A 16427-nucleotide genomic window follows, 5' to 3' on the forward strand; every position below is an offset into this window, starting at 1 on the left:
CCTGTGTGGGGTCCTGGAAGAGCGTCCGTGTCCTTCACTCCTGCTCCTTGCAGGCAGCTCTCAGCCACCGCTCAGCGAAGTTGCTCCTGGTCTCAAAGAATCACAGAATCATTAAGGTTGGAAAAGACCTGTAAGACCATCAAGTCCAACCATCAACCCAACACCACCATGCCCACTAAACCATGTCCCCTCGCAGGTCTCAGAGTAGGTCTTAGTGAAGAAGTGCTGGGCTCTGGGGATGAACCCTTGGAGTAGAGCATCCGGCATGCAGGAGGCAAAGAGGAACCCAGCTTCATGGTACAGGGGTCTGCTTTGGAGTGGTGGGGGGGGTACTGTGGGACCCAGCGGTGGGGGAGGTAAAGGCATGGGGTGACAACGTGGCTGGGAGTGGATTAAGGGTGCAGTGGGAGTCCAGATGTGGATGACAACCTGAGGGACATGCACTAGCTGAGAGGTGGAGACCTGTTGGTGCCGAGTGCTAGGGGGTCCTGGAGGGTCGCCTTGGACCTTCTCTGCCCAGGTCATCAGGACCTGGCTCATCTTCAGGGCAAAGGCTGTGACCATGGCCCCTGGATGCCAGCCAGGGCTGAAGCAATGCTGTCAGCTCTCAGAGGCTGCTGTGGGAGACTGGGAAGGGAGGAGGCACCTGAGCACCAGCAAGCTGCCTTAGGGACAGGATGGGAGAGCTGAGATGGGAATGCTTATTTGGGCAGGACAGGCAGGGAGAGGTGGGACAGGGATGTACGTGGAGTCAGGACGGGCAGGGAGAGGTGGGACAAGGATGCACCCTGGGCAGGACAGGCAGGGAGAGGTGGGACAGGGATGCACATCAGCAGGCAGCCCCAGGGTGAGCACAAGGCCCTGGGAGTCTGTAGCCACAGCAAGAGAGCTGTCTTCAGAGGGGGAACCCTATGGCTGAGCCAGGATGTGATGAACAGTTTCTAAGGACAGACCTGCAAGCCATGCCAGCCAGCAAGACTCACAGGAAAGCAGAGGATGTTTCTTCGAAGACTCAGTAGCAGCCAGTATCAGGTCTGGGAGAGGACTGTGACTGTCATGTCACCGCGACTGCATGACATCTGACAGAGGACAAAGAAGGTACCGCAGTAGTGTGGCAGCTTTTCAAGGCACTAAAAGCTGACCAAGCGGGGAAGTGTCAGCGTGGTGGGAAATGGGCTCACGCTCTGCTGTGATTGACCCTTCTCTTGCAAGGGCTGCAGGCAGCACGGAGCTTGAGGGCAGCAGAGGGGCAGACGTCTGCACAAGGGAGCATGGGGCGCAAGCGGGCACATGTGTGTCCAAAGGAAAGGCCCACGTTTTGGGGGAGAGGAGGGAGTGCCTTTCCTTCCCATGCCCCTCCTGGCAGCCAGACCTAGTGCTCACCCTGCCACCGTCCAGCAGGCAGTGACACATCCCCAAATCCCGCAAGGGTCCATGCAGCAGCCATGCCATATAGACCAGGAGCTGCCAGTCTGGAGATGGGCACACATGTGGCTCTGACACCTCTGTGACCACTGCCTGGGGGACATCAAGCCGTGTATGAGCTCATATTAACCCCTGAGAGCTTCGTGCATGCTCAAAGCAGCTGAACATCCAGCTTTTAGGCTAGACCAGATGCAGCACAGCCCGGGGACAGGCCACAGTGGCTATCCCAGCCTGGGGTCACAGAAGCTGCTTCCCAAGTCCCTGGTTGGCGTTGTCCAGCTCGCGGCAGCAGCCCAGGAGTGCTGAGGCAGGACCAGATGCTGGGGTGCAGCCCAGTTCTCTTTCAGCTGGAGGAAGGACAGTGCTCTGGTTGCGGCATCATCCTGGGACTCAGCACGGAAATCGGCATCTGCCATGCAGACTTCCTTCCTCGGCCCGTTTGCTGACTCCCTTTCTGCCTCAGTGACCCCATCTGTACAATGAAACCCACGAGGTTTCCTCTCAGTGAACTTCAGTGGCAACGTTGCTCGTGAGTGGCTTTCACAGCCTGGAGCCCCTGTTTCCCCCCGCCGCGATGCTCATGGGGAAAGAGCCAGTCTCTGCGCACCAGCAGCTGCGTGCAGTCCATGGGTGACAGCGCAGGGGAGATTTAGGTGAGGACTGGCAAGCTGGGTGCTGCTCCTGGAGAGCATCATGCAGGGGAGTAGCACCTGTGGGTGCAAGAACCGACTTCCAGCTGCGGGCAGGAGGCCAGGAGCCGGCAGGACCCCCTTCTGCAAAGTGTGGCCCCAGCGATGGGGTCCCCGATTTAGAAGAGGGATGCAGACCCCTTTGCACTACAGCTACACCTTTGAGAACAGGAATCCTGAACAAAAGGAAGAGGTAGGGTGTAGTAGTACTGCCGTTGGTCTTCAAGCATCCCAATGGCTGGTTTGCAATGCCAGGCAGAAGCAAGAAAGGCGTTGGTGTGTGGCTCCTCTATGTGCACCACAGGGCCGGGGGGGAAGATGGTGAACTGAGCTCTGTGCAGGACTGGACTGAGCACGTTCTCAGGAAAGGGCAGCCTGCTGGAGACAGCCACATGCTTCGTTTCCATGACCCTGCGTAAGCACCAAAGATTGGAAAGTCCAGTGGCATCTTGTTCAGCTTCAGAAAGGGGAAATGCATGAAATGAGGAAACTTGGATAAAATGAAACTAAAAGAAGCAGCATGGTCACACAGTGTCCAGCAACATTGCAAAGACTAAAGGCAGCCTTTCAGGGCTCCTGGTATCAAAAGGCAGAGAGGAAGCAGCAGGGCTAACTACCAGGGCCAGAGGTTATTTGAAACAGAGAGGACCCTTCAAAGAGCTGAAGGCCTGTCTTGATGACAAAAAATAGTATCAGGCAGGTAAGATGTAAGAGCTCTGTAAGACAAGCAAAAAAAGAGAGCAACGAAGAGCCTTTAGAAGCAGCCATCAGTCCTTTTTGCAAATCCTTCAAGAGTTCCAAATCTGCCACGAGGTCTGTAGGGTCGATAGGAGAGTGTGTCCTCGCAGCAGAGCAGTGGCATTCCCCCGGGGTGGCAAGTGTGCTGCGAAACGTGCCTCAGATGCCAGCGCTCTGTGAGGTTTGTGGCAAAATGGCACACGCGCATAGCAGCGTGCCTGGACCCTGGCATCACAGCAGGACGCGGCTCCCTGCCTACACCCTGCTGAAATACACCCTGCTGAAATACACCCTGCCGAAATACACCCTGCTGAAATACACCCTGACCATCCTCCCAGCTGTGCCAGATCTGCCGGGTGCGCTCTGCGACCGGGTGACACAGGGGAGGCAGCGGGACCTGCCAAACCAAGAAGGCCAGGGACACCTGTGCCCTGCCTTGCTTCAAACAAGCCAAAGCTGTCTTTGTGGCTTTGGGTTTGCCTTGTGTGACCGGCACACGCAGCTGCTGGACCCGCTGGGGAAGGTGGCGCTGGCTTGCAGCACCCCTCCGTCCTCTGTGCAAGAGCCCAGGTTACACTCAAGGCTGGATTTTTCCGATGTGGAGCAAGGGGAAGTGTGAAGAGTGAGAGAGCGAGAGGGCTTCCTGGCAACTGCTTGGGCCACACTTCCTCCATGGCTTTTGAGGTTTCAGATGGTGTAATGAAGGGCTTTTGGACACGCCATATACTGTTAACATGGGAACTGACAACCGTCGGGAGTGGTGCACAGAGAGACTGGTGATGTGGGGTTTTTTTAGTCTTTTTTAATTTATGGAATTTCCCTACTCATTTTCCAAAGATCCTCCAAATGAGGAACCTATTCCTACCGATACAGTTTGCTGTTGCAGCCCCTTAATTATTTCTTGAAAGACGCAGAAGCACCAAGGGGCAGAGAGAGGTGATGTCTGAGTTGGTGCTGTTGCTGGAGGCAGAGGACCAGTTGCTCCCCCCCACCCCACAAACCTCCCACCCGAGGTGGAGCACAGCCACCTCCCAGCTACCTCCCAGGCTGTGCCCTGCTGCGATGCCAGGGTCCTGAGTGTGCTCTTGCAGCCCCAGGGCACTTCTGCTAGGGCAAGCGCGTTTGAGTATGGTAAACTCTCTATGGGTGAGCTTCATAATCTGAGCAAAGGAAATAAAAAGGGATGTTCCTGGGGGGGACCACTGGCCCTGCCAGCTCTCGTGCAGGAAGAGGTGAAACATAGACAAGGGAGAAGAGGCTGAGACTGCTTTTCTGAGCGTAGGGGAGCACAAAGAAGGTGGCCAGGCAGGCTCCAGCTCTGTCCCTGAGAGGTAAAAGACTGCTGGAGTATCTGCTCTCAAAAACCATCGTTGCAGAAAAAAAAATAAAACAAGACTTCTACCACGTTTTGCTCTGGGTCAGATTTTTGGGGTGGCTGGGGAGTGTGTTTCTGGAGAGGGCCACCCCATGCTAGTCTGCCTGACGCTGCCAAATAAAGGTGTTGCAGAGTGTGCACATCAAGCAAAGGATGTGCACCAGCAGAAAGCAGAGCCTGACCCCGGGCTTGGGAGTTCCAGGCCTTCCTGAAGAGCACAATAAAGACGAAGGCCATCACAAGGGGCTGCAGCACTGTTGCAAAGCCTCAGAAGAGATTTCAGGGCTTGTTTTTCTCCCAGCTGCGTGTTTCAAACACATCCAGTACATTCAAGCACATCAAGCACATCCAGCAAGGGCTGCTGCATGGCTGGGGAGGCTGGAGGGCAAATTCATCAACTCTTGCCCTGGGCCACCTCTGACGGTCAGGTCTGCTGCCGTGGCCCGTGCCACCAGCCTCCAGCCACACAGAGAGATTCACCAGCAGCCCCTTCCCTGCCCACTGCCATGCCTGTGCCGCCTTCTCACCCCTTCATGGTCATTCCTGCTCCCAGCACATTTCAGCAACACAACCTGCCACAACACTTGGGCCCCAGGTCCCCAGGGCTCTCACCAGCTTGTTCCTGAGCATCTGCTCTCAGCCCAGTCTTGAACACCCAGCTGCTTCTGCCAAAACCTTAGCTCTCCTGCCCATGGCAGGCACTGACAGGTAATTAGATCATCAGCGCACTTCAGAAGTCCTTTTTATCACAATCCTTCTCAGGCAGTAACAAGGTGAGGGTTGTCCTGATGTAGTCTCTGCTTGACTTTACTGTATGAGTACGGAAGCTACCTCTTCCTGCAAAACCCCAGTCATGAACCAGCACAGCTCACAAGTCCTTCTGGGACCACTGAGATCTGTGCTGGGAGAGGAGGCAACCCCGCTGTTGTGGCTTGTAGCTGCTCCTGCCAGAAAACCTGAAAACTGTAGTTCTCAGACAAGAGATGAGGGAGCAGCAAGGCTGCAAAACGGGAGTGAAGCTGCCCCAATGCACAGAAGAGAAGAACGAAAGTGGCACTGACACTGGCGGAGGTTCCCTCTCCAATGAGGAAGCCTCTTGCACCGTATGTGATTTCTCTGCGTGGCTGTTTCCTTTCTGTGCTTGCACCTCTTGTAATCAGACGTGTGTGCTGTGAGGCAACTGGAGGGGCTGAGACCTCAGTCCTGCCCTGGGAGCATACTCCAACATGGCCCTGCGATGGATATTTCTCCTGGTCCTCACACCTCTGCTGGCAGCACAGGAGCAGGCAGAGCCAGACCCCAACCTCTCTGGAGAACCCCAGGGAACAGGTAAGAAGTGCTCACTCCTCTCCCTGCAAGAGAAGGTTTCGCTGCTGTCCTGCAGCAAGGTTGCTGTGTATCTATCTTTACCATGTGCAGGATGCAGTAGCTGTATCAGAGAGGACTGGAGCTGATGTCCATACCAGGGCCCAAGGCACTTGGGCACCAGTCGGGTTGTGGCAGGGTGAATTTCTGTTTGGGGATGGAGGGCAGCAAACCTCAGTGTGCTGGGAAAGCCTCCGCAGGGGCTGTATCATTCCTCCATGGAGCGGGCAGTGTCCCTGGGAGCAGCAAGTGGCTGTCTCTCTTCGCAGAGTGTGCAGATGCCATGTCCTCACCGCAGTGGAGATGGGTGCTGATGCCCAGAAAAGACCTGGGGAGCTGTGAGCTGAGCCCCTGTGTCTTCAGGACATTCTTGGGGGCAGGAGTTACAGTGTGCTGGGATTGCTTTTTAATGGGCTTCCTTGGTGCCGGAGGGGCAGGGCACCCCCAGAGCTTTGCTGGGCTTTTCCTATGCTGGCTGCACACTTCCAACCCAGCAGAGTCACTCAGTGGGTATCTGCAGGCTCACATGTTATCTGACCTCCCAGGAGGCTGGTGAATCAGTCCAACGTGGCACTGTCTGGGGTTTGAGCTGCGGTCCAGGGGCAGTGACTTTGCTTTGCTCTGCATCTATCTGAATTGGAGTATTTCTCCAAACTAATCTTGCTGGAGCTAGACGATAAAAATCATTACACTAACATCTACTCCTTTTGTCCCGACCCACTGCAGGGATGTGTCTGTGCTGACGCAGGCTAGAGAAACCTGCTGATTAAGGACCCTGGCTATGATAGGGGCCAGGGAATCTGATCAGGATCTTTAGTTGCTGATGTGAAGTCACGGCAGGGTCTGTACTGTGTGATATGAGCCACAGAAGCATCTTCCCAATGGAAATGTGCCCATGTGGTTGCACGAAGCTTAAGCACAGCACACTGTCCCTCAAAAACCAAGGGCTGAACCTGCAACAGAGGATATCCTCCTGCCCAGAGTGGCTTCCCCTTGTCCAGATCCACCACTGAAGCTGTTCTCCCAGGCCAGCATGTGCGACCATGCCCAAACGTTGTGTGGCTGTCCAGCTTGTCTGCACGGTGCACACTAAGGCCAGGACCTGGCCATACCACGTGCGGTGGGATGCAGCGGGGACCCAGTGGCCAGCAGACCCTTGGCATGCTCTGCACATCTCGGTCACGCAGCCATCCCTGGAGGAGTCTGGGGCTGCCTGCGGCAGAGATGGTATTGCTGAGTTTGCACCTTGGTGTTTGTGAAAAGAGGAACCAAACCGAAAACATTTGGCAGCCGCACCCAGGAGCGCGAGCAGCCCTGCCTGCACCCTCAGCACGTGGGCTTATACCATCCCGGGACCTATGCTGAGGTCCCCACCTGATGCATTGGGGGCCTTCTCTCACTGAGGGACAGGACAAGGGGGATGGCCAGGATGGGGCAGGAGGGTCGCTCCCATCCCTGTTAGGGTGGAATGGGCCTTGGTGGGGCAGGTAGTGATGGTGGGGCAGGGTAAAGCCATTGGGCAGAGAGGGAGGACATGGGGACAGGACACAACCCAAGGGTCCACCTTCCCAAGGGTCCCTGAGCATCTCCCATGACCCTGGCCGATGTAGGGTATGATCAGGGAGTGGGAACAGCCCAGTGGAGACAGTGGACAAGCTGCTCCCGATGCACATTGCTGTCCCCTTCCAAGCACCCACAAAGCCCCTTTCCACGCTTTGGGGACCAGGGTGCTGGGCAGTGCGGGGCTGTCCCTTTTCAGCAGGGCTCTTGCACACCAAAATCGCTGGACCAGCTTCCCCTCCCTCTCCCTGTCCCCCAGCATCGAGCGCCAGCAGCGCCGGTTCCTGAAGAGCTGTAGGCATGGCAATAATTTTGGGGAAGGGCCGTGGACCACGGGCCTGGCACTCGCCAAGGAAACGAGGGCAGATGGCAGAGCTGTGTCCCAGCGCTGGGCGGGAGGTGAGGGCACACGGCGATGCCGCTGACAGCCCGTGGAAAAGCAGAGCAGCTGCAGGCAGAGGATGTGGTCGATGTGTGTGGTAAAAGTGTGAGCCAACACAGCACTGCTGCTCAGCTCACCCCGCCACGGGGGTACCGTGCACTGAGCAGGGTGCAACGTCTCATTGTCCTATTGTCACCTTATTGTCATGCTGTGCTGTTCTTACAGGGTTTTTCTCCCCCCTGAGATGCTGCACCTGTACAAAAGCCCCATCCCCTTACAGTCCTGGTGCTCCTGGGAGGCAGGTGGAGAAGCTTCTAGGGGATGTTTTCCCTGCAGAGGCAGGTTCTGTGATCCAGGCTGTCCCCAGCCCCTTTCTCATCAGTCTTGCTTGACGTTACCCAGTGGTTTAGCAGCAGCTGACAAGAAGCCCTAACTAGGAGCGTAGCTGCAATGTCCCGTGGGTGGGAGGGTGCCAGGTAAAGTAAGGCCACACTCAATCCAAAAGGTTTTGTGTCAGCGGTACTCGAATTTCAAACAGTGCCTAGAGTAAATCCTGCGGGGAACACAAATGCTAAGAGACGCTGCAGAGGAGCGTCTTGGGTCTGGGCAGCCTTGGGGCTGTGAACTGTGTGCTCTGCTGTGATTCCACCTCCCATTCCTTGCTATGATTCCACCTCCCATTACCAAAGTATGGATTCAGGAAACCAGTATTTCACCTCCTGTTCTTAAAACCCTGTCAGATGCCCTTTTGCATGGCAGAGCAGTACAGGTTAAAGCACTGCCATTTCCTGCTTTTCCCACGGTGCCTTGTTCAGTGACCTGCTTTGCCACCTCCTTTCCCTGGCACAGCTCCCAAGCAGAGCAGCCCTGAGTGAGGTCTCTCTGCCCCTTCCCCACCCTCACACTGCCCATCGCTCTTAAAGACCCACTTAGCAGCCTTGGTTGCTGATGATGATGAGTACAGGGATGCTTTAAGACCTGTGCATGGCTTCTCTGTGGCTTGCAATACCACTCTCCACTGGTGGAAACGGTGGTTGCTTTTCTTAGCTCCTCTCAGCAAGCACATGGCATCAAACGCAGCAAGACTCCAGCGTGCTTTGCTGTCACCTCTGTTAGCTGCTGAGCTGCCATGCGAAAAGGGTTGAACTTTGTCTGCTGCTCCTTAGATTTCACCTTGCCTTTTATTCTTCATGTATGGGATAATACAATGTAAGAAAGTACATCTTTTGCTGGTAAGCAAAGGGCTGAACCCAGGAGCCTGACCTGAATCACCAGCATAGCTATTTCTCCTTTCTCCTGATTTCCCCCGACCTCTGCTTCTAGGGCATGCTGGGGCTTTGTGTTGCCTGCCAGACTGGTAACTCCTTTGCAGCAGGGACAGGCAGTCCAGATATTTCTGTAAAATTCTGACTATATTCACAGTTATTAAACAATATTAACAAAGAGGGTATTTCATATTCAATAGCATCAACGGAAGAAAAACATAATAGTTAGTCGCTGACTATATGAGGTGAATAGACTATCCTTTTGTTACCACTCCTGCCTAGGCATTCAGCATTCTCCATTTTGCAGTGAGCACACATCGCATGTTACAAGAGGTGCCTGTTTGGTCACGTCTACACCATATTTTCCATGCTGAAATTTCACTTGTCTCAGCCTCTTTCCTATCGCTGGGGGCAGAGGGCCTGTGGGCAGCTATCTGCATACCACAGTGCAGGGGGAAAAACAGTGTCTGATGACTGTTTCTTTACTCTCCCGGATGCTGTTAGTCCCTACAAGGCTAAAAGGTGAGTGTTTCTTTCCCCTTTCTCTCTGAGCACCCTCCCTTCTCCAGCAGTGCCCCGTCCCCCCGTGCACAGGCATGTGCATCCATCTCCATTGCACAAATGGTGAGCTCCAGCCTGGTGAAACTGGGGCAGATCCGACACCCTCTGATTCACGTGTGTCATGCAGCTTCCCACGGCCACCACCAAAGCACACAACCAACCACCCTGGGTTAGAGCAAAGGCTCCTTTCCTCCAAGGGGCTCTTTTCCCACAGCAAATGTTACGGAGTGGTTGGGGACAGAATGTAAGAAAGAGGGCAAGGACAGAGGTGTCCACCCTAACCTGTGCATCTCTACTGCACCCAGCAGTCATGGATTAGCTTCTCCCACTGAGTCTGAAGTGGTAATCACATGCCTGCCAGGTTTGGGCTTATTGGAGAAGTGAGGTTGAACTGGGTTGTATTCAGGGATGTTCTTGAGACAAAAATAGATATGGACTGAAAGTGTCTTCTCTTCCCCCTTCTGTTGGGGAAGCAGACTTCTAGGCTTCACCCTCAAGCAGTCACCAGAAATGCCACCAGGAAGGGCTCTGAGTGGCTGCAGGTGCCTGAATGCGGATGGTGTTGGTGCTCTGACACCCTGCATGTCTTCAGCTCCTCTGCAGCAGCAGGGGTGTGGGTAGGAGGCAAGCCCTGGAGGGGCTGTGATGGCACGGGCGCTGCTAGCAGGATGCTCTGTGTATAGGAGGTAAACAGGCTTTGGCAGCCTCCCAGGCTGCCTCTCTCGTGTATGCTACCCCTGTGCAAGGCGAGCAAGCTCATTTTGTCATACCCGTCCCTCTGTCAGACAGCATTAATTCCCAGGCTAATTTCTGAGGCTCACTCCCCTACAGCAGCGCTCTCCAGGCTCTGGCTCCTCTGAGGATGGGGATGAGCTGTGGGCTCTGCCTGCCTTTTCTGATGTCTCCCACCCTGCCTTCGGGCTCTGCCTGGGTCTCCCACCCTGCCTTCGGGCTCTGCCTGGTGTGGTCCATGCCCAGCCTGGGTCTGGGTGCTGTATCAGCCCCTGCCTGCTCCACGCATGAGCGCGACAGGGCCACATCTGGCAAGCCAAAGTGCTCAGGGGAGACTGCGGGGAATTAAAAAGTGGCTGAATGCTCACCCCCACAGCTCAGAGGGCTCAGAAAGGAAAGGATGAGTGGCAGAGGACGGGCAGCCCCACGGCGCTTGCAAGGGGCTCTGCAGGCACAGCTGGGTCCAAGAGGGAGCAAAAGGGTTTGCACGCAGGACTGCTCATTGACGGACTCCTTGTGCCTGAAGGACAGATGTGGCCACTGACACACGGCTGGCACACGTGTGGTCTGCGCGGAAGCATGTTTCAGCCGTCTGCCCTTGCCTGATGCCACCCTGGAAACCATGACAGATCACAGCAGCATCCCGCCACCCCCTCCTAGCAGATGCCGACAGGAGGACTGGGGAAGCCCTGGAGAAAATCTATGCCTCTGCCAGGCCTTTTTCACCTGAAAAAAAAAAAAAAAAAGAAAATGGAAAAGATACTGGCATCTCTGGCAAAGGATTAGGGCTGATAAATGACCAGGTTTAAGAGAATTGATTCATTGGGGTTCTGATGAAGGTGGCCAGCCTGGTCAGAAATACGTGGCTGTTGTGCCAGCTCAGTCTAAGGGATCCCTTCACACTCACTTCCAGCCAGGCAGCCTTACACCTATTTACTTGTACGTGAACCACCCATAACTAAGGGCTGAATCAATCCTAAGTGCCTGTCAACAATAATTAGTATAATGCTGAATGTGCCTGATTTGAGCATGCAGAGGCTTCACCTTTTAGTAAAAAAAAAAGTCATAAATTTTAAACAAAGAGTAATTCTCCTTTGTACTACAGTAAGTCTGCACTGTATTACACCTCTAAAGCAGCAACCATGAGATGTGGCCTTTTTAAATGTAGCGTTACCCCTGGCCTCTGTAAGGAAGCACCATACAAGGCCAAAAAATTCTAGAGAGCTTCCTTCATGGTTGCATCAGCAGCAAATGCCTTGCTACATGAAGGGCACTAGAAGTTTCGCTGCGAGGCTCAAGGAGGGCTGGGAACAAGGCAGAGCTCTGGCGTACAGCTGCAACCACCCCTGCCAGCAGAGCATCGGTGTTTGTTGGAAGACATTGTCCCAGATACCTCTCAAAATCTGCACCTGTGCCAGCGGGCTGCATGCGAAGGAGAATTTCTCTTTCCCTCCTCATTTCCTGCCCAGCAGGTTGCCATGTCCTGTGCTGCCGGTGGGTTTTGTGTCACTGCGGGGACCGTAAGAGCTACCAAGAGGTATGGAAGCACTTACAAAAGGAAAAGCGATGAGCCCGCTTTGCACTGAAGGTCAAGACTGGGGCAGTCTGGGAGAGGCCAGCCGTGCCCTCGAGCTCTTGCAGCCCCCTCGGCTCCTGGGGCTGTCTCCGCTGGAGGGGTTTCATCCCCTCAAACTGCCTCTTGCTTGAGGTCAGGCCCCGCAAACCTCTTTTCACCCAATGATTGTTCACGTTTCTGCTGTGACTCTAAGCTGGAAGGATCCCCATCAATGAATAAACTTTGTACAGGCACGGTTTTGGGCCCTGAAATGCAAAACGGAACGCTGGAAATGCCTTCACGAGTAGCTCTCACCTGCCTGAAATAATTGCTGCTCAATTTGCCAGTCTGGTGGAATTCTATTATTTCATTTATTTGTCAGGGGCTTTGTTCTGGCTGAGGTGATGCAGCTGTTGTGGTCTGTTGTCCTGCTGCACGAGGAGTGCAGAGCAATCATGGTTTCACGGCGAGTCCTAATGCCATCTGGGTGTGTCGGGAGCCCGTGTGAACTTGCTGTGCCTGCCTGGCTGCACCCGGGTAACTCTGGGCAATGTTTGGGTACTTACAGCTGCCTTTGTTGGATGAAGAGAGCTCACACAGAGGTACATTTCTTACTACATGAAAACTGGTATCTGGTCAGAGGGTAGAGATCCAAATTGGTGCCGTGCAGAGACACAGCAGCACTCCTGTCTAGAAACTAATGGAAAACAAATATGAAGATCTACTTCCACCAATTGCCCAATCTACATGTTGCAAAATGCAACTAAACATGCAGCTGGTGAAGTGTGTACCTGCAGTCCCTGTCAAGTCCTTTCTGCCAAACCAGATGTGAGGGCATTGCCGCCCTGGGTGAGGATGGGAGGGATATGGGACAGGAGGTATCCAGTCCTAGGAGCCAGTCAGTATTTTGGGCAAGGGACAAAGACGAGAAAATGACAAGTGTATCCTGCAGAGCAAAAGCAAACTGGCAACTTGAGTGAGCTTTTTGCTGCAAATAAATTGTGCAGATGGGTGTGAGCAGGTAGTGCCCAGCAGGATGACGGGAATGCAGAGACCCACTGGGTCTGGTGCCCCTCCACAGCCCCTGTCTTTGGGGCAGAGAGCGCAGGAGGGAGCAGCACCCACTGGGCTGCTGGATCCCGCTGGCTGGGATCCCTCCGCAGAGCGTTGGGTGGGCAGGAGGGCCTGCGGGTAACCCTCCTGCACTGCACCTGGGGGTGCAAGGAGGGTTAATGCACCTGGGGTCTGGGGCCTCATCCTGGGAGGTGCTCGTCTCTGCCTCCCCTCTGAAGTGAGGGGGACCAGCACCCCTCTGGACGGAGCCTCCTCACCCCCGAGGACGCTGCCGGAGCCCAGTGATCCTCAGGGCTCTCCCTCATGGCCTTTGCACACAGGAAGGTGTAAAGCTCCCTCCGACTGGGACCCCAAGCTGCAGGTTACCCCAAACCAGAGCAGCTATGCCTTGAACGATTTGGTGCAGCTGAGCTGTGCTGGGGAGTATGTGCCACCGGTCCCCCAGATCAGGTACATTGCCAGCGGGACCCAGACCTTGTGGAACGGGACTGCTACCTGCAAGGGTACGCACAGCCCCGCATCACCCTGACCCCGGGGTCCTGGGCTGGCAGCAGACCCTCCATGACATGGTCGTGCTTCAGCCCCACACGGGTGACAGTCGGGGAATTAGAGACCTGGATGCCTTGGCTTTCCCCCCTGTCCTGGCAGTGCCGGGGCACCTTTTGTCTCAGCACCTTGCTGTGGGCAGCTGCTGGGGGTCTGTGCTTCTGGGGAGGGATTCAAAGGCAGGAACAAGGGTCCTGGCACTGGGGACTACTGTAAGCCCCATGCCTTCAAATGGTGCCTGGGCATATGGCCGAGGTGATGGGAGTGGAAGGACCTCTGTGTGAAGGCTGGGGAGGAACCCAGTCCCTGATCAGCCTTACCCAAATGGAGCCTGAGTGGGGAAGCCTACCCATCTGTAGGGATCGATGGGCCTGCTGCCACCCTTAACTCTGCTCTAGGCTGCAAGAGAGGGATTTGGAGTTGAATCTGGTAACCAAAGGAGATGGACACCGGCACAGTCAGGGCAATAGACCCCACAGCAGGCCCCTTCCCATAGTGCTTACACCTGCTCTTTATCCTCTGTGCAGAGAGATGCCAGCAGCCCCAGTGGGACTCGAGGCTCCGCTTTACCCCAAAGCAGAGGTTTTATGGGTTCAATGAAGAGCTGACGCTGAGCTGCTTTATGGAGGACCTTCCTCCCCTTGCTGTGATCAGATGTGCAAAAGGGACGTCTCCAGGTTGGAAAGACGCTTGGGAGGTGAAGGACATTCAGGGAATATGGCATGGGGTGTCAGAGAACCTGACCTGCACCACGGGTAAGTGGGGGAGCAGACAGTCTCCCCTACTACATGCGCTTGTCCCCAAGGAGGGACCCTGGACATCCTGCTCTATCCATGAGACCCCTTGGCCACAGCTCAGAGATAGGACCCAGTGGGAAGCAGTCTCCAAGATGGGGAGAGACAGAAGCCTTTGGTGTGCGACAGGTTCTCTCACTGTCCCTGAATCTTCTCCCAGTCTATTCCTGAGTTGCAGGCCATGGGGAAGTTGGAGGAGGCCAGATCCTACCCCTCAGCTCACCTCTCCCAGTGTCCTGTATCACCACCTTGCCCAGGCAGATGCTCCTTCCCTGCACTTGGGGCCCTTGAGTTTCCTTGTGGTGTTGAACACTGACACCACAGTCAGTCATAGCAAAGCCTTGGTCCCCCTCATGCCTGAGCACCCCCCGGCCCTTAGAAGGACTCTCACACTTTCTCCCTGACAGGAAAGTGCCCAAAACCCAAGTGGTATAAAAAAGTCCAGATTGCACCAAGAAAAAGCAGTTACGAAGAGAATGAAGAATTGACGCTGACCTGCCCTGGAGATTTCAAGCCGTCTTTCTGCAAGGTCAAATGTGCAAGGCAATTTCTAAAAGCGCATTCTGGAAAACCAGTCTATAGAACTGCCTGGTGGGTCAAGAACAGCACAGGTGCCTGGATGCATATTGAGAGGGCCGTAGGGTGTATTGGTAAGTGAGGCAGTAGCAGCTCTCCCATGTCCCCTCTCCACCTTCACTCTCCATAGCTGGTTGTGACATTGCCCAGCTGAGCTGCAGGCACACCACAGTCCCTCCTTAGTGCTGTGTTGCCCATACAAACGGTTGAAGCAGACAGCCCAGGCGGAGACAAGAGATAAGATAGTGCCAGCCAAGCAACCTGGCAACTCCTGCAGTGTTTCTGAGAAGTACAGAAGGAGACCCCCCCTCCCAATATGCCTTGTGACGGGTCATGTCCTGGCTGATGGACGTGTCACCTTCCCCCTCCCTTCAGGGGCTGGAGGATTGCTGGGGACTGCTGATACCCCACCACCTACCCCTGCCACACCTCCTCAGCACTTTACACCCCAACTAACACCCACTTTCAACTCTGACAGAAATGTGCCAAAGACCCCTATGGGACTCAAGTCTCCGTATGGAACCAGACCAGGAGAATTACAAGAAGAATGAAGAAGTGATGCTCAGCTGCCCTGAGGGTTTCCAGCCACCCTTCACCCATGTCAAATGTATGGGAAAAGTCCTGTTCATTAGCAACGGGAAACCTGTACACAGAGAAGCTTGGAATGGAAGGGACAGCAGAGGCAGATGGATCAACATTCAGCCCACCTTCAGCGTGGAGTGCGATGGTAAGGGAGGCATCAGGAGCTCTCCTGGCTGCCCCATTCTGCCCTTCCCGAGCAGGGGAAGGCAGGCTGTGCGTGCACAGGAGGTTCCAGGCTCTCTGCCTGCCTGGGGAAATGGTCGGTGCTGCTGAAGGCAGTGTCGAGGCAGCCCAGGAGCCTGCCCCGTACTTGCCCCGGGGCTCCAGGGGAGCCTCTGCAGAGCTGGGTCTGGTGCCAGCCTCAGTCCCTGAAGGTCCCGGCAGGAAGGGGCTGTGGGATCAGGGTGGGGGGCAGTGGCCAGAGCTGCCCATGCCAGGCCAGGTCAGAGCCACCCTGCAGTGCAGAGGTCTGCTTGTCCCCCTGCCTGCCCATGCAGGTGAGGGATCCTGGGGACATCTCCTGCAGCCCCAGGAGCTGGAGCGGAGGGGACCGAAGGGAGGTCAGCCCTTGGCATTGGGGCTGGAGGCTTTGGGGGATGTACCTGGGGGAAAAGTGATGCCCTCCCTCAGAGGATGGGCATTTGGGGCTGCCCTGGGAAGGGACAGAGCTGTGCTGAGTGTGGGGACGACCGTGCGCAGGTGGCCCAATGCTCAGGGGAGGTGGACAAGGAGAGGCAACGTGGGAACCCCCCTGCTGCGGGCTGTGCTGTGGCCAAGAGTGTCCATGGACACAACAGTGGATGGGGGAGTTTCATGGATGAGTCATCCTTCACGCTTTGGGTGCACAAGGAGAGCCCGCTCCCAACACTCGTTGTGACGGGTCATGTCCTGGCTGATGGACGTGTCACCTTCCCCCTCCCTTCAGGGGCTGGAGGATTGCTGGGGACTGCTGATACCCCACCACCTACCCCTGCCACACCTCCTCAGCACTTTACACCCCAACTAACACCCACTTTCAACTCTGACAGAAATGTGCCAAAGACCCCTATGGGACTCAAGTCTCCGTATGGAACCAGACCAGGAGAATTACAAGAAGAATGAAGAAGTGATGCTCAGCTGCCCTGAGGGTTTCCAGCCACCCTTCACCCATGTCAAATGTATGGGAAAAGTCCTGTTCATTAGCAACGGGAAACCTGTACACAGAGAAG

This window comes from Gavia stellata, chromosome Z (assembly GCF_030936135.1).
Source record: "Gavia stellata isolate bGavSte3 chromosome Z, bGavSte3.hap2, whole genome shotgun sequence".
NCBI lineage: Eukaryota > Metazoa > Chordata > Aves > Gaviiformes > Gaviidae > Gavia > Gavia stellata.